The sequence below is a fragment of the Vidua macroura genome, chromosome 1 (genome assembly GCF_024509145.1).
Source record: "Vidua macroura isolate BioBank_ID:100142 chromosome 1, ASM2450914v1, whole genome shotgun sequence".
Classification (NCBI taxonomy): domain Eukaryota; kingdom Metazoa; phylum Chordata; class Aves; order Passeriformes; family Viduidae; genus Vidua; species Vidua macroura.
In genome coordinates this window covers 52,525,999-52,550,309 of record NC_071571.1, presented here as the reverse complement: position 1 = coordinate 52,550,309, position 24,311 = coordinate 52,525,999, and the positions used below count along the sequence as shown (strand labels likewise).

General features: G+C 40.7%; 1 protein-coding gene across 1 annotated transcript in view; it reads left to right on the top strand.

Moving 5' to 3' along the window:
• HECW1 (HECT, C2 and WW domain containing E3 ubiquitin protein ligase 1) overlaps positions 1 to 24,311 on the top strand; it is a 248,077-nt gene that overhangs the window by 600 nt on the left and 223,166 nt on the right. The gene's annotated exons all lie outside the window — the stretch shown is intronic.

The following is a 24,311-nucleotide window of genomic DNA, read 5'->3' as shown; positions in this document are numbered from 1 at the left end:
TAAAAGCAGAAGCCCCCAGTTTTGGTTCTTGGCTCTCTGACAATGCAGCAAAATTTAAAGCACGAACTGCTCCCCACCCCGCACCCCCCCGCCCCCCCCCCGGTGCTCTGTTGCTGTAAGCCAATCTTGTGACTTCATATTTTGGTTATTACCTTGTGTTATTATGTAACTGCATTTTTTTGTTAGCAATTAAATAAAATAACTTATAAGTATGTTAAGAACACTGCCCTAGCCTGTAGAATTGTCAAATGCTGCGTTTCTCATTTTGCAGCCTGCATAGATAATGGGTTTGTACTGACACGGGCAGTACAATTCATTTTGTTCTCTTGCATTGTTTCCTGCGTGTTTCTCTGTAGTTGCAGAAGAAATTACTTGGCCTGGGTTTAGATTTTTGCATCCTGCTCTTTTGAGCTGCAGTAGTGCTTTTTCTTTCTTTTTTTTTTTTTTTTTTTTTTTTTAATTTAATATATATGCTGCACTCAGCAGAAGTGCGTAGTAAGACTGTACAACAGTCAGTCAGGCTGTGCTCCTGTCCCCGTGTTTACCAGCTCCACTGTTGCGTTCTGTGGGGCACCTAGCCCTGTCTGAACAAGGCAACAATTAGGGGCAGGGTGCTGCTGCGCCAGTGGTGGCACATAGCAGGTGGTCAGCTGTGCCTTTCTGATTAGTGCTCATGCGAGGATTGCAGTTATTACAGTAATTCATTTTGGCTTGGGGATTCATTTTGAAAATTTGGATTTTCCACTAAGAAGGGATTATCATTTCTCTGTGTATTACGTGTGTTTTGTGAAGAAGTGGAGTACGGTACGTATCCTGGCTGCTCTCTCTGCTTCCCTTCTGTCTGTCTCTGAAGTGCACACCCAGTTTGGACAACACAGGTGCAATGTTGATTTTCATGCTGGAGCCAGAAGAAGATGTAAAAGGCAGCACACGCTTAGTCAACCCATGACACTCATCCTGTCAATGCAGTCTCAGTCTAGTACAGGGGAAAAGAGTATGTGTTCTTACAGAGGAAATGTGGGATCTGTTTACTTGTTTGTTTCAGGAGGGTGAGCAGGGAGTTAGCTCAGAACAAAGAGTGGTTGGTCAGATGGCCAGCATTTGTGAGCAGCAAGCAGCATGTAAGTTAAAGATAGAGGGCATGTTTTGTCACTTGTGTGATGCTATTGCACGTGTGATTCTGACTCAATGTGACCTGAGCTTTGGACTCCTAAACTTTTAGTATCAATCAGCTTACTCATTTGAAACCAGAGCAGGCCAGAGCATGAACTGATCCACTAAGTGACTTTATCAGGAACTATCAATATCTGAATGTGATGCTGATTAATTTGAAAGCAAACTGTGTACACGTGCTCAGAATAGCCCAAAGAATTCTTCCCAAATCCATATGCTCAGTATTTTAAGTGCATTCTAATAAACAATATGGTCCTTACTGTTTTCCAATAAATAACTGGCTAAGACTTGTTACTAAGATGCATTTTTCAGTGGCTTTGTGTTTCATATACATGGCATGTGATCTTGCATCCTTTGCCATTGTGTGATAATCCCTGTGAAGCTTCGTGGAGTTTTGCATGTGCTGTGTCAGATGCTAAGTAGCATTCATTCAAGGTAGTGCTAAATACTTCTTTTCTCCTTTTGAATAGTCTTCTTACAAACAATGCAGTGACTTTGAAAAATAGTGAGAGCAAAATTTAGCTTATTAGCTGCCTTTTGAAATACTGCAAAAGATGTGGCCATGGTATTGTGGGGAGCATTCAAGCTGTGAGAGTAATGATGTTGGACAGTTGGTGTTCGGCCAGGAGCTGTTCTAATAAAGAGGATAGGTTACCTGTGTTTTAAAGCTGTTGGATCTGCCTTGTGGATACAGACATTAAGGCTGCCCCTGTGGTTTCACCTCTGAAAGTTGCTTCTAAAAAATACCCAGCAAAACAGCCTCCTCATTTCACACCAGCTGCAAAGTTCAAACAGAAGGCCTTTTAGTAATTAAAAAAAGCAATTATTCCAAAATATCTTAGTTTGTGATGATAGATTTTGCCAGAAAATGTAGCTTGTCCTCATTATGACTTTTGATCTTTCTAAATATCTCTATGGTCCTATGTCTTTCCCTTTGTAGTTTCCTCCAGAGTTAGGGGTACCCACAAAGCCTGGCTTCAGCATGTACATAGTCTTTGTGGGCCTCTAGAGACAGACTCAAGCTTTAAACCAGTGCTCTGGCTCACTCTCTGTCCTCTTCTGCAGATGGGGTGCTTGCCAGCCTAAGCCAAAATTGCACATGAATAGTGCCCCAAACAGTTCAGCTGGGTATCCATATATACATGTAGCTTACATGGGTGGATCATGCCTGCAGCTGCCACAGCTTTCCAGCAGATCCAGCTATGAACCATCATTGCACTGGGAGTCACCATCACCTCAGATGCTCCCTTGCCTCCAGTGGCACCTGTGCTGCCAGGAATGTTGCTGTAGTGTTGGCTGTGTCCCTCAGATTGGCTTGCAGTAGCTGGAGGATGGTCTTGCCCATACGGGTTCGTGTATCTGCCTATTAGCAGGAAAAGGAATTGTGACACCCCCTTTTCTTCAGAATGTCTGTTGTTTGTTTACACTCAGCGGCCTTCTCGGTTTTGGCAATAAGTAGATGAATCAGTTTTGCTTCTGTTTAAGATTTTTTTTACCCATTTCTCCTGTAACATTTCATGTGCTCTTGTGATTCTGAAGTGGCTGAATGGCAAATACTGCAGGCATTTGGTTTAATTCCTTAGAAATGTATTTCTACTGGCCTTAGATATCATGACCATTAATTCTTATAAAGCTTAAAACAGACTAGATCTTATGTACTTAGGTATTTGTCCTAAAACATAGCAATACTTTGTTTTCTACTGGTAATCTCAGAAGGGTGGGGGTTGTGCAACTCGGAAAAAATAAAAGTGCAGCCAGTAGCAAAGGGCAAGATAAGATGCCACCTACTTTTGTTGATTTTTTCCAGTTTTGATTTGAGGCCAGCAAGATGCTTAGAGTTAATTAAGAAGAAATGGCAAGGTTCTTTGATGCAGGGAGCCCAGGGTAATTTTCCTTACAGTTAATGAATGGTGGCTAGGCAGCTGTATAATGGGCTTGTGAGTCAGTCTTGGCCTTTTTTGGTCAGCTATGTCTGGCTAGGGTATCCTGTCGTTAGCTCTGAAGTAGGAAGTTTAGGTTTTTCAGGCAGGGCTCCTTAGGAGGTGCTGGGACTGTCCCTTGGCAAGATGGTTTCAGATGTTTATGGAAAATGGACCAGAAATACTGGTCCAAACTACAGGTGAAATGGGCTGTTGTCCCAGGCAGCAGACTGCTGGGAGCAAGTGGCTGGCTGTGGACTGCTTTTGACTTTGCAACAGGGAGGAGCTGGGTTGAAGCAGGGCAGCAGCTGAATGGGGTTCCCTTGCTGCAGTACCTGTTGCAGCTCCCATTTGTCCTCTCCCTCCAGTGGCAGCAGCAGCAGAAACCACTGGTCAGCTCTTCAGGACTCTCCTTCCCCCTGCTTTCCACTTATAATCTCACCCTCCTTTTCCATGAGTTCAAACAGCCTTAGCTTGATCCCAGCTCCTCATCCTTTTGTCCAGAACATTGCCTATAATGCAGATAAACTGTGAGATGGCTTGGGAACCGGGGTAGAGTGATACGGCAAGCTGTTTCTTTGAGATCCTAAAACAGGGGGAAACCCTAGTGCTTGTGTTTGAAATATCGAAGTCAGTGATCAGCACCGTGTTCCCCAGGGAATCACTGTGCTCCATTGTATTGCAAAGTTCTCTGAGGACGCAGCAGTGCAGGCAGCGTTCCCTTGCTGCATAGCAGAAGGTCTGTGGGAGAGAGCGTGTGCACAGCAGTCAGGAAGCCTATTATTGAGACCTACGCTGAGGTTTCATTTTATGCATTTAGCAAAACAGGCTTGCTCTTTCACACTTTCCAGATATTTTTATATTTCTCTGCAGATGCTTGTAGAACACAGAGATTTGTTTGGTTTCAAGCCTAAATTAAAATTCCCAACCAATGTCTGTAGGCAAAATCAAAAAGGCAAGTATTTCTCCCAGAATTAAAATCCATTTAAATTTGAGAGTTGTTAACCCATTATATAGCAATGAAGTATAGAATATCTCTTGGACTGAGTCACTTGTGTTTAAAATGGAACATGCTCTAAAACTAAATGGTTAATTGCTTCAGTGTAGTCAATATGGAATTTAGAGATGACTGATGGAATGATTTGTCGTCCATCTCCATAGCAGGAGTCATCTGGGAAGTCTGTGATGTTAAGGGCATTTGTTTCTATTAGCACCTTTTACAGTAGTTTTGTTAATGACCTCTTGAACACCAGGACTGAAATGTTTCATGTGGTAAAATTAATTTTTCCATTTCATAGGAAAATGTGTGCCATGTGCACCTTCAATTGCCAAATCAGGTTCCTCAGGTCCTGAAATGTGTGGTTCAGCAGGCCTATCTGTTTTTTTTTTTTTTAAAGGAAGCAGGAGCCTGCTGTACTTCTGGTGCCAACCAAATGCTGTCACACATCTCCATGTAAAATTTAGGATGGCATCCTGCAAGCTGGAGAAGATCTGATGTTGTGCTACTCACTGTATGCAGAGAGGAGGTTTGGTTAGGAATAACTCTCTGAAACATGTGTAAGCAGAAAAGGTGGAGCAGGAAATGGTCTGCTTTTCCCAAGGGTAGGAGGAGAGCAAGAGAGGGGGGGAAATTCTTGATAAGATGGTCAAACAAGTCATTATTTGCTGTGGTGGAATGGCAGAGTGCTGGTTGTACGGAGCAGGGATGGGTCAAGGAGCTTCTCTCTGGATCTTAGGAGTTGCTGTGACTTTTCTTCCTCCCCCAAACAAACTATCCTACCAAAGTCAGTCTCTATGGCAGCACGTACATTACAGGTTGTACAGACTTTACTAAGCTAGGTAAGAACCATGAAGTTGGGCATAATCTAGCTTTGCATGTGAACTGTATACCTGTTATAAGGCATTTCCTAAACTGTTTGAACTGCATTCTTTCTAGCTGGATGCAATAACTCAGGTGTGTGGGACTACCTGTCTGGGCATCTGGGCACTATTACAAGTGTTTGACAAACTACTGGGATGAATGTGATTATCTGATGTCCCTAACCTGGGCAACTTGCTGCTTTTGTTTTGAAATCTGGGCCCTTTCAAGATTGTTAGTGTCATTAAAGTAGGAGATACTGTCTTATTCCAAGATCTTAATGCAGTCTCAGGAAAATTTAAATTTAGAGTCCACATTTTAATGTAGAACATCTGTCAAGTATTAGGGTATTTGTCAGTTGTCTTTAAAAAAGCTATGTGAGAGGCCCTAGGATTTTTAATTTAAAAAATATATACACTTTTCTTCAATGAGGTATGTTTTGTGTGCAACTGCATGGTTGCCTTAAGAAGACAAAGAAAATACTGGATTTACTCTCTGAAGCCACATCTTGATTTAAATAGCTTAATTTAATTTAATAATTTAATTGCCACATGCTTAACCATGAAAAGTGGGGTAAGTGGATGAAATATTTAATCTTGGAGTCAGAACACAGGTTTCCAAGATAATGCTGTTCGAGAGTCATGAAATGCCCAGTAGCCATTAGATTGTCTCCTGTCCTTTGTTACAGGCCCGTGAAAGTTGTGTAGAGATAAGGAGTAAGGTCTTTCCATGAACTCTTAAGTTGCCTAATTTGACTGCACCAGGCTCTCAAGTGGTAGCCAATGTGAGGCCATGATTCAGAAACATTACATATGTACCCTGAGTCACAAGCAAGCCATGATGCTGAGATAAAGTGTTATTGAGTTTGGTTTAAGAATGAGCAATGTTCCTTCTAAAGTTATTTGGAACTTTTCTTGATGAAAGGCAGTGCTGCAAGGCCTCTGGTGATTTTATTTATTTTTTTTTTTTAACAGAACTGAGTGTCATAGGGAAGCTAGCTGTGTCCTGTGCCAGCGTGAAGCACTGACATTTCTTTCTCATTACTCGAGCAGCAGGCTAAAGCAGAAACAGCCACAGAAGTTACTACCCAGAGCAGGTATTAAGGACTAATGAGCTGAACTGTATTTTCTCCTCCACTTCTTAGGCTAGAAGATGATTTCAGTAGAGAAACACAGTCCTGTGGTAGAACCCTTTCCAAGAGTGAACACTTTGGTGGTTTATAAGGGTCAGGCTGCCTGATTTACCTTCCTTTTTGTTTCCACTTCTTAATTTTCCTTAAGGATTTTGCTTTGTGTGTGAAATTACCCAGTTTTTATGTGAACAAAGTTCCCATTAAAGAATAAGATTTCTCACCTGACTAAAGGCAGCAGTTCTTAATGTTGGTCAGGAAACTGCATTCCAGTGTAGAACATTACTCACTCTTGAAATTTGACTTTGCCTTATTCTTTCATGCTCCTCAGAACTGTCACTCTCAAAGAATCCTCTTTGCAGATATTCAAAGATTCCCTCTCTGCACATGTGTTTTCATTCTCTTTGATATTCTGTTCTCCTCTTTCTACCTTCCCCCTGCTGAAGAACCAAGTGATTGCAAAGTACTGTTCTTTGTAATGCAGTTTGCTGCACAGGTAGCACTGGTCATGCAATTTTATGTTTCAGACAATTAAAACATGTTTAATAACCCAGACTAATTCTCCATACCCAATAACATGATGTAGGCTAAAACCTTAGTATGTGCATTTGAGCAATTATGTTAGGGCATTTAATTAAAAACACTTATCACCTAATTTTAAGTCTCTTAGTCCTTAAATATTGCTATCTTTTGTGTGGTGCAGAGAGGGTACTTGCTTATCATGAAGTGCTTAGAGCAATTTACAAATTAGGTTTTACTGTTGCTGGGCAGGGAATGAAAAAGTTTGGGATGTGGAAACAAAAACACAAGCAGAAATGCAGCAAAACTGTAGCAAATGTGTGGTAAAGTGTTCTGGGTGCCTCTGTGTGTTCAACTTGCCAATTGAGTTATTGAGGTTTGTCTAGAGGTTGAGCCTCCAGTGGGTGGAAGAAGACAGCATCTTCTACAAAAGGAATCTAAGGAGCAGCTGCTTGACTTGCTTGTTGGAGCCACATGGTAATTTTTTTAACCTGTCAGCTGTGTTGTCTTATCAGTCTTGGAAGATCATCAGAAGCCCAGGGAAGTTGCTGCAGAACTTCTAGAAAGAGGCATGCTGCCCTCATGCCTCCTTTCCCTTTCCTGACTGCCCACTGTCTGCAAAGGTGACTTTTTGAAGTTTGGAACAGAGGTAGTGGCTCAGGCCAGGCTCCCTGACAGGGGTGTTTCAACCCTGCACTGTCACCATCTTTCAAAAAACCCCTAAAAATGTTTAAGGCTTTGGGTGGAAATGAATAACAACTTCCCAAAAGATAGTAGAGAAAGAAGTTGCTTGATTATGGCAAAAGGATGATGTAGGGCTGTGGGGGAGAGGTTGTATGTTTAAACCTCTGTTTGGAGTGGAATAGAAATGTTTCTGGTAGAGCCTCTGTTTCTGTAAAATATTTTGCTTGCCTAGTTCTTATAAGAATGATTTTCTAATGGTTATAAAATGTGGATTTTGTGCACACGTGTATGAATTATTTGTTGGGAAAATACGATTCTGAGGTTTGGCCTCCAAGTTAAATATATGCCTGGTTTGACCTATTTTTTCCCAACCTAGTTCTGCCAGCTCTGTGTGTGCACGTGTGATGTTTCCTGCTGAGGGAGTCCTGCTGACCTTAGAGAGACAAGTCTCCTTAGGAAAGCTGGTCTGTAAGTGGTGGCAGTGGTAGTAGCTCAGGCTTTGCATGAGATGGGCTGTCAAGCTGGCTCAGTGAGGGGAAGATGTGAAATTGGGTGTTTGAGGAGGAGTCAGATTTAACACTGAATTATCTGGCAGCTCAGGAAGGGTCATGCATAGCTGACTTGTGGCCTTCTCACAGTAGGTCTGAGAGATGGACAGGAGATCAGTTGACTTGATGGCCTTCTAATAACTCACGGAAAACCCAGTTCATCTGCTTTAGCTACCTGGACCAATAAGGATATAAATGCAGCATTCCTAATCCAAATAATCCTTGTGGGACCATGAGAGGGGACATCCAGATGCTAAAATGAAAAGTGATAAGAGGGTCTTAATCAAATTAAGATCTAAGCTGCTAAGTGTACACAGCATATCGTGAGTTTACTAGTTTATATCCAGGACACTATAGCCATGTTTCATGCAGTGCTGCACCAAAAAGAGAGGCATGAGAGATTGTCTTGAGTTGGCTGTGTGTGACTGGTTTCTGTGCAGGGCTCTGCTGTCCCCAGGGCTTTTATTGCCTGTGTAATGACGGCAAAAGTAGCTTGCTGCATCTCTGCCCCCTCAGTGTCATTGGGCCCTGGATTAAGTGCAAAACTGGCTAACAGTTCCTGAAGGGAGGCAGGTCCTCAAAAGCAGGAACTCCAGAACTGGTGTGTTGGGTAAGGTGTGGTGTTCAGGGAGGAGCTGCCCACCCCAGGAAGGGTGTTACCTTTCTCTTGTACCTGATGTAGATCTAGGACCTAGATTTGTGACTTTCCAGGAATGTATTCTAACAGGCAGGGAGCTTCTCTTAAGTGTATGTGAGTATGGGACATGCTTTACACGCATCTGGCCAAAGTTGTTATGTTCTACATGGAACATTTGAAGCTTCATTGAGCCAGAGAGAAAGAGGGAGCATAATTCTGCTTTAATGGGTAGAGGGGGAGTTTATGTGTGTCTTTGCCAAGAGCTGGTTCTGGTGTTTTATGTACAGAGTAGTACATGGGTTGTCAAGACTGGTGTTTCTGCAATGCACAGGAGCAGAACATGAGGTTCCTGTATCCTCTTATGCTGAGAGCAGGACTGAGTAGCAGTGAGTATCATTTTCAACTTCAATGACTAAATTTTGTGTAATCCCCATTCTTTTGATCTGGCCCAGAATATCTATGTTCAGTCTAAGTCTTCTGAACTGTTTTTATTCATGCTTCAGTGATGCATCCAGTGGGAATTTCATGTTCAGTTGGCTTGTTTTATGCAATAGTTTCTTCCGTGGAATCCTGGTAGCTAATGGTGAATATGAAAGCTTTCAAGTATGAATTCCCATGTAACAGGATACTGATGTAATTCAGTCAGAGCTTTGATAAGATGGATATCATATGTGATAATCTCAGAGGACCTTGGGTCAGAGCCTAGAAAGTTGTTGGGCTCACCTCTAAGTTTGAGTGAGAAGATGAAGGTGAGAGATTAGTGAGAAATGTTTTTCAGGTGCACCACTCAGCCAAACCATTGTCTTTCCATAACCACTTTCCTTGATGCTCTGTTCATGGATTCTGACAGATGGTACAGGGGGAGGGAGATTTTGTAGCTGCAGAGGTCTCAGTTGGACTTCATGCCAATTCTCATTAGAGGAACACAGTTAAAACTGCACTTCATAATGAATGAATAAAAAGAGTTTGCTACCTCAAGGAGCTTTTAAGGGTTTTTTTTTTTGTTTGCTTGTTCCCCCCCCCCCCCCATTTTTTTAAAGGAAGCAGGAGGTAAAAAACTTTTTCAGCCTAAGTCAGCAGGCAAATTCTGCATCTGCTGGAGGTAGCAAGTCTTCTGCATAATGAACCATTTTTATGTAATTGCTGTGGAGAAAAAAAATAGTCCTGTTTTAGAGCAGAGAGGGCTGGCATTGAGAAGACTCTGTTTCAGAGACTGCTAACCAATTCTGATGTTCCTCCTCTTGCTGTAGTTCACGACCCTACAGTGCTGTCCTGCTGGGCTTGCCCAGCTCCAGGTGTGGTTCAGGAGCTTGGACCAGCCCTTGGCAGCCCTGCTGAATGCTGAGTCACAGGGAAGAGATGGAGATACAAATAGTACTCAGATCTATGTAGCACTGTTGGATTATTTGCTGGAAACTAGAGACCCCCACAAATCACAAGCAAGTCATGAGTTGTTAATCAAGATTGGTGATATAATTATGATGCTCATTTTCTGATAGATAGTTAGTTGTTTGAGTAAAGAGCTGAATTTGTGAGCTACATTGAGGCTACCAAGCCTGTTAACCCGCCCGCATCCCCCAAAAACTCCATGTATTTTTATTTGCAGGTATTTTTGGGGAATATGTGTCATTTATGTGTAGACATTGCATCATCCTTGTTTTGATGACTCCTTTCTTTGGAGTCTCTCACTCCCAGTGAAGTCAGGTGACCTGGCAGGAGCAAATCCAATACATTGTGAACATGCAGTATAATTATCTTTTTGAAGTAGTTCTGGAACATGCATGTGTAGGAGGAGGGGAGGCATATTAAGTAGTGAAGCTGCATGAAAATTTGCCAGTGGAACAGTTTTCTGTCAAAAAAAATGCTGTTTTAAACAGAATCAAATGGTTCCTCATGAGAATGAGTTTGTATTGCAGCTGGCAACTGTTCAGAGGATCTGGAGCCCTGCAGCCTTGTTTAATGATCAGATACAGTTGGGAGAGATCAGACATTGAGGTGTGGCAAGGTGGTGGTTGTTGTTATGTTTCAGCTGTAAAGAAAACTTCATAATGCTTCAATTTCCCACAGTGCAGAGAATGAGACTTGACCTACTCTGCCATGTCTTTATACAGCCCTTTCTTAAAAATTATCTCCCATCTCCGGTGCACATCATTAAAGTGCTGTACTATTGTATTTACTTCACGGAAGCCTGGGGCCCATCTCTCTGCTTATGCCAAGTTCATTTAAGTCTCTGACCTTGCACTAGGGATGCATTTGGCCCATGAGGTCTTAAAATAACTGTGGGACAGAGACCACACAGATTTCTCAGTTTGCAGTTTTCTAACGCTTGTGCACTGGAAAACAAAAACAGTGAGGGAAGCCCGTCCCCCAAACATACACAGTTGCTTTTTGGCTTGACAAGATCACCTTGAACAGGATCCCTGCTCCCTTTTTGAATTCAATATTCCCTGTTTAGATTCAAATGTTATGCTAGTGAGTTTATCTTTTTTTCCCTCCTGATACTGCTGGGAGCATTTTTTTTTTTTTTTGTCATTATCTCAACTTCCTTCAACCTCACAAACACCTTTTTTTATAGCTGTTTGAGCCTGTGTTTGGGCTTTCAATCATCTGGTGCAGACTATAAGTATAGTGCTACTGTTTGGGCCCTCCTGGTTTCAGTGGTATTCTTAGTTTTGTTTGCAAAATGGCCTGTATTTTGACACAATGGGTCTATCTTAGGGTAGAGCAAAGGCAAACTCTCACCAAATTATTCAAAAGCGGTCCTTATCAAGGACACAAATGTCCCATTTTGGCTTCACTTCTCTTGGGGCAGTCAAACTAATCACTAGTGCAATGGACAGAAAAATGATGGCTTCAATTAAAGTCTTAAACTTGTGGTGATTTGTCTTATTCCTTCAAAGACCTTCACTCTTTGCCTTGTAGGTTGCTCTGGTATGTTGAAAACCATCCCCCAGCTGTTTAGTCTGGCAAAATATGAATGTGGAAAATGCATTTCTTTAGTGTGACAGCGCATTTGTTTGACAGTTGAGCAGTTCCTTGTTCAGAAGAAGCTGCTCAACAGCAGTGGTTTGTCATCTCCAGATGAAGAAAGAGACAGTTAATGGATTTTTTAATACCCTGAGATTATTTCTGATTCTGTTTAGTTAACAAATTCCTTGTGCTTGTTTGCTAGCCCTTGCCTTGTGTCTTGTGTGTATAATTACCTTTCAGTCTCCCCTGAGCCTGGCACCTCTTCTGCTGGATGGTGGATTGGAGGGTATTCTGCTGTGCCTCCGGTTCCCTGGTTAAGGTACTCACATAGCAGGAGGCAGAACTCATCTTTAAGTGCTCTACTAGCTGGAGAGAATTTGGAGGTGTTGAACTTTTAGTCTGTTGACAGATGAAGCAAAAGCGAATTAGCAGAAGCTTTCTCACTGTGCTTAGTCTTTTTCTAAGCTGAATACAGATAGCCAAGTATATATGTAGGAAAAATATTTTGAAAAGTTCTTAGCCATTTTCAGTGTATCGACCCAAAATTTTCAGGCACTAAATGCTCTTCTAGCAGGGATGTGATCTCCCATAGGAATGTGTCAAATCTGCCATCCAATTATCTATGTAACCTGCATTCTTCAGGCCTCACAATTGTTTGGGGCTTTTTTCTTTCTTAGTTAATGTTTTTTTCTTAAAGGGAATTTTCTTTATTTCAGTCTGGCCCATTGCCTCTGATCCTATCACTGGTCACCACCGAGAAGAACCTTGCTCAGTCTGCCTTACTCCATCCCACTAGCCATTTATGCACATTGATTAGATCCCCTTTGAGCCTTTTCTTCTCCAGGCTAAATAATCGCAGTGCATTCTTCTGCTTCTCTAGCCACTCTTTTCTGCATGTTAGTCATTCCCTTGGGTGAGGACATGCATTTGTGTGCCTGCATGGAGAGCCGTGTCAGGGAAGTGACCTGGGTTAGAAGTAACCAGTTATTTTATGCTGTGTGCTTTTAACCTAGAGTGATATCTGCTTGGCTGTTCTGTGAAGGCTTATGGCAATGCAAGCAAACACCCAGCAAAGACTGGGAATAAGAAGTGGGAGGATGGCAAGGTGTTTCTCCTTGTGGAAGCGTCAGTTTTTATTGGCTTAAAGTGTTTGTGACCTGGGTGGACTGTGAACAGATCTGAAGGCCTAAGGGTAAAAATGTCTCGTCTAGACTTATTAAGGCAATGGAGATGGTGTTTGGCAGGGATTTTTGTCTGCTGTGAGAAAAAGACATTTTTCTGTATTATTTCTTTAACCTTACCCCAACTATTTGCTGCTCAGAAACTTTAACTGCTTGAGTTTCTGTAAATTTAGTACCTTTCAACAGAGATCTGCTCCATGAAATCTCCTCTACTTTCCTTTGAACTTATCTGTACCCTCCATTATATTTGAAAATGAATTTCACAGCTCAACTAGCTCTGTATTAAGAATCACTTCCTTTAGGATGTTATGAACCTGATTCTCCTCTCCTCTCCCCTCCCCTCCCCTCCCATGTGAACCTCATATCTTCCCTCAGCTGTCTTTTGTCCTTCTCTGAATTGTCTCTTAATCTCCTCCTCTGCCTTTATCTTTGGTACCTGCATACCATCCTGCTCTTCATTTGTTACCATTCTACTGTGCACTCCTATTTTTCAGATACTCCTTTCATGTTAAATCCCATACTAATTGTCTTCTAACTCCAAGCCCTAATGCACAGCTTTGCATCTTTTGTTATATCTCTGGATATCTTGTGTGGTCCTATTCCATTACTATCTCATTTGGATACAATCCACTTTCTCATATATGACTCCTCTCTCTCCTTTGTCTCCTCCCACCACAATATTTTGGTCAGGGACTTAGCTGTAGTATTTGATTTTTTTTTTTTTTTTTTTAATTAGACCAAATTTACCTCTGTTCCTGCATTACTGTGGAATTTAATTTTCTGTTTGTCTTTCAACAAAAATCTTTGTCCATGATTTGGTAATTTTTCTCCTTTTGTATGGTAATCTTAACGTTATCAGCTTTCTGCAAGTTAAAACTCTGCTGTGAGGGCATTTTTCTCCTCTGTTTCATTTTATTTGAATCCCAGGTCATTTTTTTTTTTTTGTCTATTAATCTTGTTTTTATCTTTGTGGATAGGCTAATAGTGCTTATTCTTATACAAGTTCTTGTGCCCTCTGCCTCTTCTTTTGCTGGATAATTAACATGACTAAAGTACTTTGTTTTTGCAACAAAGTCTGGCAACTTACTTCAAGCTGCTTTTGCTACTTATTGAGCCAGTGGTAGGAGACTGCCTGAATAGTTTTGTTACTTTCTTCCTTTAGATCCTTCCCTTTGCTGCTACAAAATGTCCAATGCAATAATATCTGTGAACCGCTGCTGTGTTCATCTTATCCGTATGATGTTATAGGGGTTTGGGTGTACAGACACTGGATGATTGACTGCTCAGTGCTATACCTTGTATTTCACAGAATTATGTCTGATAATTGTCATGTGTGAGACAGTTGCTTCTGACGTTTCTGACATTTTTGACTTTGCCTTATTAGTAGGTGAAATATTTAAATCTTCCAAAATGCAGAAGACCTTAATGAGTTCTGCTTTGGATTTTCATGCACAAGTTGCTTATTGGGATCATTATGGCTCTTAGAGGGTGCTGGGGATTCCTGTTCATTTTGGTGGGTGTTCTGGGGATCTTTCTCCTGTTGCTGTATTAAATATATCTCACCTTACATTAGCTGTCTAGAATTGAGCCCTTTTGTGCCAATGGCATAACTCGGTTCTTTGTAGTGGGGACAAGGGCTTGGGATAAACCATTTTCTATTTTAAGATAAGTTGTAATTTCCTGTCTCTCTCAAGGAAGCCTCAATGCAAATTTAAGCAAAACAGCTAGAGCTGGATGATGTAAATTTCACCTCATATCTGCTATAGGGTTGTTTGTGTCAATACAAGACTGGAATTTCTGGTCACTATTTCTGTGGTAGTTCATATTAGCATTTCCTTGAAGTGTATGTTGCTCATATAATTTGTGTTTGTCTCCCTGGAGAGTTTAGTTTTTCTTTAATGGAGGGGTTGAATGTCATTATGTTCAATGGAAGGTGTCACAAGCAGTAATGGTTGATTCATAATCACCTGCACATAACTATGTACAGCAATGGTAATTGCATATCCAGACAATAATTCTGTCTATAAGTGTTGAAAACTCAGGAGTTAGACTCCCTGCCAATGGAGGAATTTTCAAGGCTTTGAATGTGGAGACTTTCTCCTGTGAAATCAGGGTACTTGCAGGGTTCAAGACTTTCAGTGTGTGTAGGTTGGAGTTGTACTGCTGGAAAGCTGAAATATTTTTCCTTGACCCTGTGGCTACAGATAGTGCAAACATTAGGAAAAGCCTTGGTTTTTATTAAATTCCTAAAAGTGCTGCTCTCACTAGAAAGTGGTTGCATTTGGGGCTCTTTTTGCCCAGTTGCAAATAAACTCTGCAAGTTTGAGGTAGCAAGAAGCGACAGGGTTTCTTGTATTGATTTGGGGTGGGGTTTGGCTATGCTTCACTTTTTCCCTTATATTCTCTTAAGCCTTGTTATATGGCCTTTTAGATGTTGTTTATTTTGCAAACATGAATATTATTCACTTAAAAAGAAAAATCCTTTCATCTTCTCTGGGGGTTAATCAAGGGAGAAACTTTCTACCCCATGAAAGCAGGATAAGACTGTCTCTATTCTGAAATATTAAATAATCAAAGGGAAATAATACTCTGTGATGATACCTCAGGGAAGATTTAATTAAGGAAATGAAATTGCATTAAGAGTGACCTATTGTGGACTGCCAAAAAGCCAACAGATGAGGGAGACATTTGTCAGCATGTGTGCCCATTGGTAAGAGCTTGTGCAGAGTACCAAGATATTGTGAGATATGAAGCACAGTCAAGTGTCTGAAAGCAGTGTTAAACTATCTGATTGATGGAGGTCAGCACTGCAGGGGGCACATCAAGTCTGTGAAGTGACTCCCTGGTTCTGGCAATCAGGGCTGGTTGAGGCATGTGGCCACACGTGTCTCTGCTACACCTCACTTAGACTTTGTACTAAAGAGTCACTCTAAAGTTCAGAGATACCATTTCCAACCTTCACTGGCTAAAAGGGAGCATGGCATCAGCCATGCCAGCCTCCTGTGGAGTTGTAGCTGGAGCATAGTGGGTTAGTTCACGAGGCTCCAGCAGATTTGCGTTGCTTTAAATCAATTTGGTTAATTTTTCATGTGTGTTGGCCACAAGCAGTTTGGCACTGGCTGAACCCTGGAGATGGCAGGGCAGTGAACTCATTGAGGGAAGGTCAGACGAGGGATGGAGATATACGTGGGATGGCAAATTTTAAGGAAGCAGCAGAAGGTCTGTCTCTTGGGCTGGGTCTAGTAGAGGCATGAAAAGGAAGTGGCTCATTTCTTCCCTTGGTGTGACCAGGTTTTGTAGAGCTGAGAGCTGTGCATTGGGAAGACTGCATCCATGTTCTGCTCTTGACTCTACAGATGAGGATTGTCTCTGGATTCACAGATGAGGATTGAATTGGGAAACTGGAAATAGCAAATGAACTGAGGAGGAGGGAATACAGGGAACTTAACACTTGATCCTTTACTCCCCTAGGCAATGCTGTTGAAATACATTTGACTCATGGGGTCTTGAAAAAACCAGGGACTGACATTTAACAAGTAAAGGCTGCAAGGATGGGTCTGATGTCTGTAATAACACATGTGATTTTGTAAGTCAGCAGTCATCCCTCTGCCAGGACTGAGTGGTTTCTCCTTTGCCCTGTGCACTGTTTGAATCCCCAGAGGTCTCTCTCAGCCTGCTCTCTGGCAATTACAGAGCCATTCCCTTGCTCTCACCATTAGCGTAATGGCTTGTGAGAACATCACTTATCCCTTTGCTCTTGAGCGACTACTGCTTCCATAATCTCTTTTGCATTAAACTAATGGATCACTTGTGTATGCAATTTTTCTCCCCCTCCTCATATGGTGAGGAGAGTACCTGTCATTGCTTTTACCCCATTTGCCATTTATTGCAGATGAAAATACAAAAAGAATTTGACAAGAAATTGGAGCAACTGTCATATCTTGTTGCGTCTTACTAAAAGTATGAAAATAATAGAAAATTCCAGCTGAAAAAAGAAGTATATTGCCATATTCAATTTTTCCATTGCCATATGTAATTCTTCAGTTGCAAGAAAGCAGATTCTCATCACAAGCAGTCATTTTACCTGGCTTTTTTTTATTTATCAGTTAGAAGTGATGTTTAAAGTAGCTTCTTGATAAAATGGAGTAGTGACCATTTCCAAGCCATCCCTTATGGAAGAGGAAGAAAAATTTTGCTTACAGATACAGTACCTCTCCCACTGTCTTTTACTCCAAAGTAACAGCAATTTTAAAGATCTGCTTCATTTTCCTAGTATTTACAATATCACACCTGTTCTGCTCTCTTAATTGTTAGGAAGTTTTTCATAATGTCTAAGCTGACTCTTGCTGTGGTGTAATCAGTCCCACCCACTGTGGCCACAAGAAAAAATACTTTTTCTTCACAGAAGCATCTTTAATGGTGTCATTTGCACTGTTCTTCCCACTCTTGTCTTCCATCTTTTTTCCACATTGTTGCTAGCTAGTCTCAGTTATCTGAATGTCTTTACAGGTTGTGTTTTGCTGAATTTTGCTCTTTCCTGTGGCTCTTTGGACCTGCTCCAGTTGGCTCATTTTTTTCTTCAAATGCAGCAGCCAGGTGAGGATGTAGTACTGCAGCTGAAACTCTGCTGATGCTCAGCAGAGTGAAAGGACAAGTCCATGTGTTCTGTGGGGCACAGTCATGTTTGTGTGCTCCAGCCTGCTTGTTTGCCTCATGCTCAATAGCTTGACTCTGATTCCTGTTCAGATTGTCATCCCTTCTTACCAATGGATTCTCTCTGAGTGATCTTACCTGGTGTGCTGGTTTTGCCTGGGGTGGAGTTAATTTTTTCATAGTAGCTGGTGTGGGGCTGTATTTTGGATTTGTGGTGAAAAGAGAGTTGATAATACAGAGATGTTTCTGTTACTGCTGGGCCGGTTCTGCACAGCCTCAAGGCTTTTTTGGCTTCTTGTACCACCCCTGCCATGAGGATGCTGGATGTGCACAAGGAGTTGGAAAGGGACACAGCCAGGACAGCTGACCCCAACTGAGCACAGGAATATCCCATATTATATGGCATCATGCTCAGCATGTAAAGCTGGGGAAAGAAAGAAGGGGTGGACTTTGAGTGTCATGGCATTTGTCTTCCCAAGTAACTGTTCCACCTGATGGGGCAGGCCCTACTGTCCTGGAGATTGCTGAACACCAGCATGCCCATGGGAAACAGTGAATTAATTTCTTTGCTCTGCTTGTGAGTGCAGCTTCTGCTTTCCCTGTTAAACTTGTCTTTATTTCAACCCATGAGTTTTCTAGCTTTTACTCTTCTGATTCTCTCCCTGATCCCACTGAAGGGAGAGTGACCAAGTGGCTGCACAGGGCTTGCACAGTGGGGCTAAATCATAACACCTGGCTCCAGGTTCTCCCTACTGTATTTATGCAGTGTGTACAGCTGTGTTTCTTTCCTGGTTTTTCCAATTTTTCCACTTTGCCCCAGTAATACTCAATACTCAATTTGAATCCTATCCCTCACAGTTCTGGTCTTTCTTTGTTCTGTTTGGTCTACAGATTTAATAAGTTAACTCTTTCTTGTCATCCACTTAGAGGTGTAGCAGGACTAGCACATGGAATTCATCCAGGTCTGTAACAATCAATCATGTAGAACCAGTGATAACTGCTGAATCCAGTCTGAATGAACTTTATCTAGAGCATGTCTTCCAAACTTTCTTGAAAAAATGTTTAAAAAAGAATTTTTAAAAATGTGAAAATATATAAAAAACTTTAAATATGGTCAAGATATAAAGTATTTGTTCTTTTTCCTTGGCCCAAAAACTGTTACTTTGCTGCAGAAGAAAATAAAATTAGTTTGAGGTGCTTTTTCTTGATGAATCTGTTTCTTATTACTTCCTGTAACCAGTATCTTGATGCTGTTTTTGGATTTGTCCCACTCCAAGAGCTCTTGGAGTACTCTCATCAGAGAAAATGCCTGCAAGAGGGATTGTAGTCCAGACTTACTTTTCTTTGTCTAGACTTTGCAGCCTGTGAGGCAGGCTGCATAAATTCAATGTCAAGGGAATGAAAAAATCAGTTGTGTGGGTTTTGTTTTTTTTTTTTTTTTTTCTCTCCCTGGGGACTATTGTGAGATCCAGAAAGTTAACAGACTGGCCAGGTGCACAGTGTGCCAGCTGGTCCTAGGATCTGTGCAGCAGTTGCCAGCTGGAAAGAGTATTTCGTATCATTACCTGGAATCTTTTCTATATTATTTAGATTGTACACAAGTAGAAGAAACACTCCAGATGAACAGAATCTCCTTTTCCCTTGATACCTTATGCATTTGTAGCCAAATAACAGAATCACTGGAGGTCATCTATTCCAACCTTCCTGCCTAGGCAGTGTCCTCTAGAGCAAGTTACTCTGGATTGTGTCCAGACAGCTGTTGAGTATTTCCAGGGACTCCACAACCTCACTGGGCAATCTGTTCCAGTGCTCAGTCACTCAGACAGTGAAGTTCTTTCTTATGTTCAGCTAGAATTTCCTGTGCATCGGTTTCTGCCTGTTGTCTCTTGTCCTGTTGCTTGGCCAGAAGTGTCTAGCCCCATTCTCTTGGCACTCTCCCTTCAGATACTTACAGACATTGATAAGTTCCCCTTGCAGTTGTCTCTTCTCAAGGCTGAACAAGCTCAGCTTCCTCGACCTGTCCTCAAAAATGAAGGAGCCTTTCCTCAAATGCATGAGATAGGCAAAAAGTGGGATTCGATATACAGCATAAACTTTGATTGATTCATGGTATGGTTAAATTGAAATTGCTATAGATTTATGGTCTGTTTTTTCCCATATTGTGTGTGTGGGGGAAAAAATCTTTAGGGATGAGAAGTCTAGGTAGCTGTTTATAGTGAAAAAGTAGATGTGAGAAAGAAACAGGATTTAAGTTGTAGCATCTCAGTGAATCAGGTTGTCTTAGTACAGATGTTTTCCAGGGCTTCAGCCTATCCCAGTCAAGATGGATGTTAGATCCCAGCTGTTTTCAGAGAGCAGAAGCAGTGTAAGATATTAATCCATGTTTAAGGTGTATTTTTAAAAGATTTTTTGTGGGCTGAATTTTTGTGAGCCTTAAAATTTATTCTCATCTAAAATATACTTTATTTACTGAATGTCATTCCATCTTAAAGATGTTATTTACTAAAAGTTATTTTATCACTGTGTTGTGGAAGTTGTGGAAGGCTTCTACTAGTCCTCCTCCTTGTTTTATACAGTTCAGCTTCCCTCTGTATTCCATTTGTTTCTTGCTGACACTCTGAAATTAGTGTTACATGCCTCACAACTTGATTTGTCAGATATGGGGCAGGTTTCTGCCTGCAGGCTAACACGCAGTATAAAAGTATTGATTAAATATCTAGTTTTGTGAAAAGCACATTGAAATACCTTTTGTATATAAGAAAACATGTGATGCTCTTAAGATTTTAGAGGAGGGTGTCCTGTGTGGACATATAGCAGCGTGAGTTCCAGGCGTTTTTATATCTGGAATGCTTTTCTCAGACAAATCCTTTGGACTGATAGATCTGCAAAGTTTTCCTTGCTGTAAAACTTCCATCAAGAGTTTGGTTTTCTTTTTTTTTTTTCCCCCTCTGGAGTCCATCAGCTTGGGCAAGAAGACATGTTTGTTCATATTTTTAGTGCTTATTTTTCCTTCTTTCACAGAAAATGACTGGTTGAATTTTAAATTTGTAGTCTTAGTTTGTACTCAAAATGCATTTATAGAATATAAAAATAATTTTTCTCATTTGTTATAAAATCAGCAAATCCTCAGTGTTTGATGCAGAACCATCAAGTATGGAGAACTGTTATAATTTGGAGATGCAATATATCTTGCATAAAACATAATAGATATTTTATTTGATGAGATCTAGTATTAACTCATGTAGGCATTGCTCTTCATGATGGGTCTTCGAACATTAATTTATAAGTTTCCTTATTCTGACATTTTATTATCAGTAATTCAAATAGTTTCATGAGTCAGGCAGACTTTGTCTCTGATCTGGCAAAGATTTAGACATAGCTTTAATTTTAAAGCAGGATGACTCTGCACACTGATTAGAGAAATTCTGCTTGGAATTTGTTTGAATGGGCTAAAGAAGTTTGTGTCAATTGGGTTTTGCTCAGGGAGCCTGAATGCTTAGGATTTGACTACTGGAAGGATTTAAGATACCTCATAGCCTTAACATAATTTACTGGTGACTTTTAGTTATAACTTCTCCTTCTTTTCGTTTAAAGAATACAGGAAAAATAAGAATTTTAAAGTGTAGGGAAATGAATACAAGATTTTGTATCTACCATTCACTTTAAAAAGATTTCTAGATTTTTTTTTTTAGTTATTTTCTTTAGAATGAACTTCAGTTCCTTAATCTGTTCTAGGTCTTAATCTGACCATGTATGTATGTCATGAGTCATTGATGAATTTATCTTATTAAAACACATGCATTTTATGCAGCTTTTGCAGTTACTAGTTTCTTCTTTCCTTCTGTGCTTCTTGAAATTACTTGACTTGGAAAAATTCTTGAGCAATGTTTTTTTGGTATCTAGACAGTTTAAAAATTAATCCAGGATTTTGCATATATGTTGTTCAACACTTTGAAGCCATGAACTATGCAGGTTCTGAGAACATTGTTAAAAGAAATGGCATCTCGGAAAGTATTGTGGGAATTATTAGTTGATGTTGATGGTTTAAAACTAATCTTGATTTTTGTCACTTCTATTGTTAGGTTTGTTAATATTTCAAAACATTTGTTTTTTCAAGGAAGGATTTCTCCTTCTTGCCTTCTCTTCCTCTTTTCTTGAGTCTGCAGTGAAGATGTGAAGCTGGATTTGACATGATCTCCATGGCAGCACACGCTAGTTTCCATGGCAATACAATTCACAAACAGCTCTACAACTTTACTACAGTGTCAAACAAAAGGAGAAGCCCGACTGTTGGAGCAGGCTGTGATCAAGGTTAAAATTAAAAAGAGGGGGAAGGGAGGAAACACTGGAAGAGGTTGGATGAGATAATGACTTCTTCCAATTGGCCCTTTTAAAGCTTTTGCTCCAGGGTAGGCATGTCATTTAAAATAACCCCCTAAATTCTCCAGTCTATAATTACCCTGCTATGCAGCTGCATTCCTGCACACCAGTAGGTAAGGGATGGGCTGTCACAAGTCTTTTGTCCCAAGATACTTCCTTAGAGTGGTTTCAGGAGGAAATGAGGCTTACAGATTCACAATCCTCTGATCCAGTTGTCTCTTTGTCTCTCTCTTACTTGTACCTCACAGCTTTTGACCCCATTGATCAGCTTATTTGAATCTGACAGAGGAGTCAAAGTTGAGGAGGTAATTAAGTTCCTCTAGGTGGTGTGAAAAGCTGCTCCCTGGAAGGAGGCTCTGTGCACTGAGAGTTGGAGAATTACAGGCATCTAAGCTAGATGGATAGAATAAACAATGTGTAAAGATTATTTTGATGATATGAAGTCAGGAACATGTTTAAGCACATGCTAAGTGTCTCTTTTTTTCATGCGATGCTTTTCTAAACCTTGGAGACAGAATACTATGAGAGGCTGATTCTCTTATGAACAGTTAAGGTCACTTCTCTTTCAAGGTAACAGTACTGGGAAGGCATGAGGGAAAATATGGAAGAACTGCAAGGTGTGAAGCAGATTTCAGTTTTACTTTATTTCAGACTGAATATAATTCATTCTTCAGGTTTGCACAATGCAGGCAATAGGCTTGAAATGTGAAAATAGGAGCTTGAGTTGAGTGTCAGGATTTGTACTAAGAGGGTCTGGGAGTGTGGGCAAGGAAATATTGGTATACTCAGGGGTCTGCTCCATTGTTTGGGCTGTGCACATCTCCCCTTTCTGAGACATGCAGTTCCATGTGCATGGGAGCGATTCTTGTCACTTCAGGGGTTCAAACTTAGAATGGTGTGCTATCATGCATGTGAGTTTTTATGGGAAGATGGGTTTTTATTTTCTAATTTTTTATTTAAAAATGTTATAGAGGTGGCTATACAGGGCCAAATGCCAGAAGGAATTTGTAAGTATCAAAGATACCTTTTGATTAAAAGAAATCCACACTGGTTTATATGTATTACTATATATTGCTGCAGGTGGTGGTGTGGCAGGTGGAAGGCAGTGTTAGTCTGGGGATCTACCAGGGTAGAGACAGGTTCTGGAGACGTGGTTTCAGCCTGGGGACATTGCCCTGCTTGGGGAATAGGATCCAGCTCCGTGAGTCCTAGAAGGCTGGATCTTTTAATACATTATTGTTCAAAGTTGACTCACCCACTGCAGACCTCTGCTTACCAAACAAAATAGTCAAGCGTTTTTCTTTCAGAAGGAAAGGAAAACAGTCTCACAGAATTGTTTTTTTTTTCTCCTAATTTCTCCTGGAAATTATCCTGGTGGAAATGGCCTGTTGAGCAGAGTTGAATGAAATTGTCAAAGATGTACGTTGTAACATTTTATTGCCTACTTTTCCATTTTAGCTGATTACCATTATTTAAAAAAAAAGAATTTTTAAATGATCTTGGTTTCCATAAATCTCCTCAGAAGCTAGTTCTAAGGGGCCTTTGTGTTTCGAAAGTTGTAGTCCTTTGAAGCTTCTGGTGAAACAAAAATGCATGCAAAGACTGCCCATATTAAAAGGCTTGCTTTTTATGCACTGTTAGCTGTATAACCAGCCTATGCTATACTTTGTTTTTGATTAAAAGTAATGCTTTTCATAAACTACTGACCTTCTAAAATACCAGTATTGATTTTTTTTTCAGTAGCTCATGTGCCATCTCAAAACATTTGGGAGTATTGATTGGAAAATTCAGACAATCTTATTTAACACCCTTTTGTGATGTTTTTATTGTGCCCTGCTTAGACATTCCAGGGGGCTTAGTCCTTTCCACTGAACCCAAAGAATCCATCTTTGGTTGATTTCTTCTCAGTTTTCAGCCTCCTTCCTGTCCTTAAGATTTGCCATATGCAGTCAGCGGATCTCAAGCTTTAATTAGATGTGCAGTGGTGGTCAAGGCCATGCATCTGTGTAAAGAGTCTTAGCTTTTAAGCCCCTATTCAGAGACTTCTGATGCAGACAAGGTTCAGCAAGGCTGGACAACCTAGGCTCACATCTGGTATTTTTTGGTATGTTTGATGAGGAGGGGATGGATGTGGAAGCTTTGCCAGTATTATGATTTCAAGAAGTACTCCCAATACCTTTCTATAAACTGTGGTTAATGTGTTTCTTTCCTCTGGTTTTCTTTAGAGTGTTAAAATTGCAGTGTGGGCTCACTGCTGAAAAGAGCTACCAACATATCCATCTGAATGAAAACTGTGGGTCTTGTTCCATGGGTTATAAAACTAAACTTGTCTAATTGAGCTTTCATGTATCAAGAGATTTGCAAATGTTAAAATGCAATATAAAGGGAATGGATTTTGAATAATTCCTTAATCTGGTTTTCAGTGGTCAGGATATTCAGCTGCATTTTTTGCCTTCTCCCTAATCACTTTCATATTAAAGAGTAATTGCATATCATAGAGAATCCTTGATTAAGCCAATGAAAAGTGAGAGCATAGATCTGTTCATTAGAAGCAGCGTGGCGAATAATAATGAGCAACCGCCCGGCTTCCTTGTCTGGCTTACAATGGACACATAGAAGACATGTATTTCTGTGATGCTCCATTTGCTGTTATTAAACAA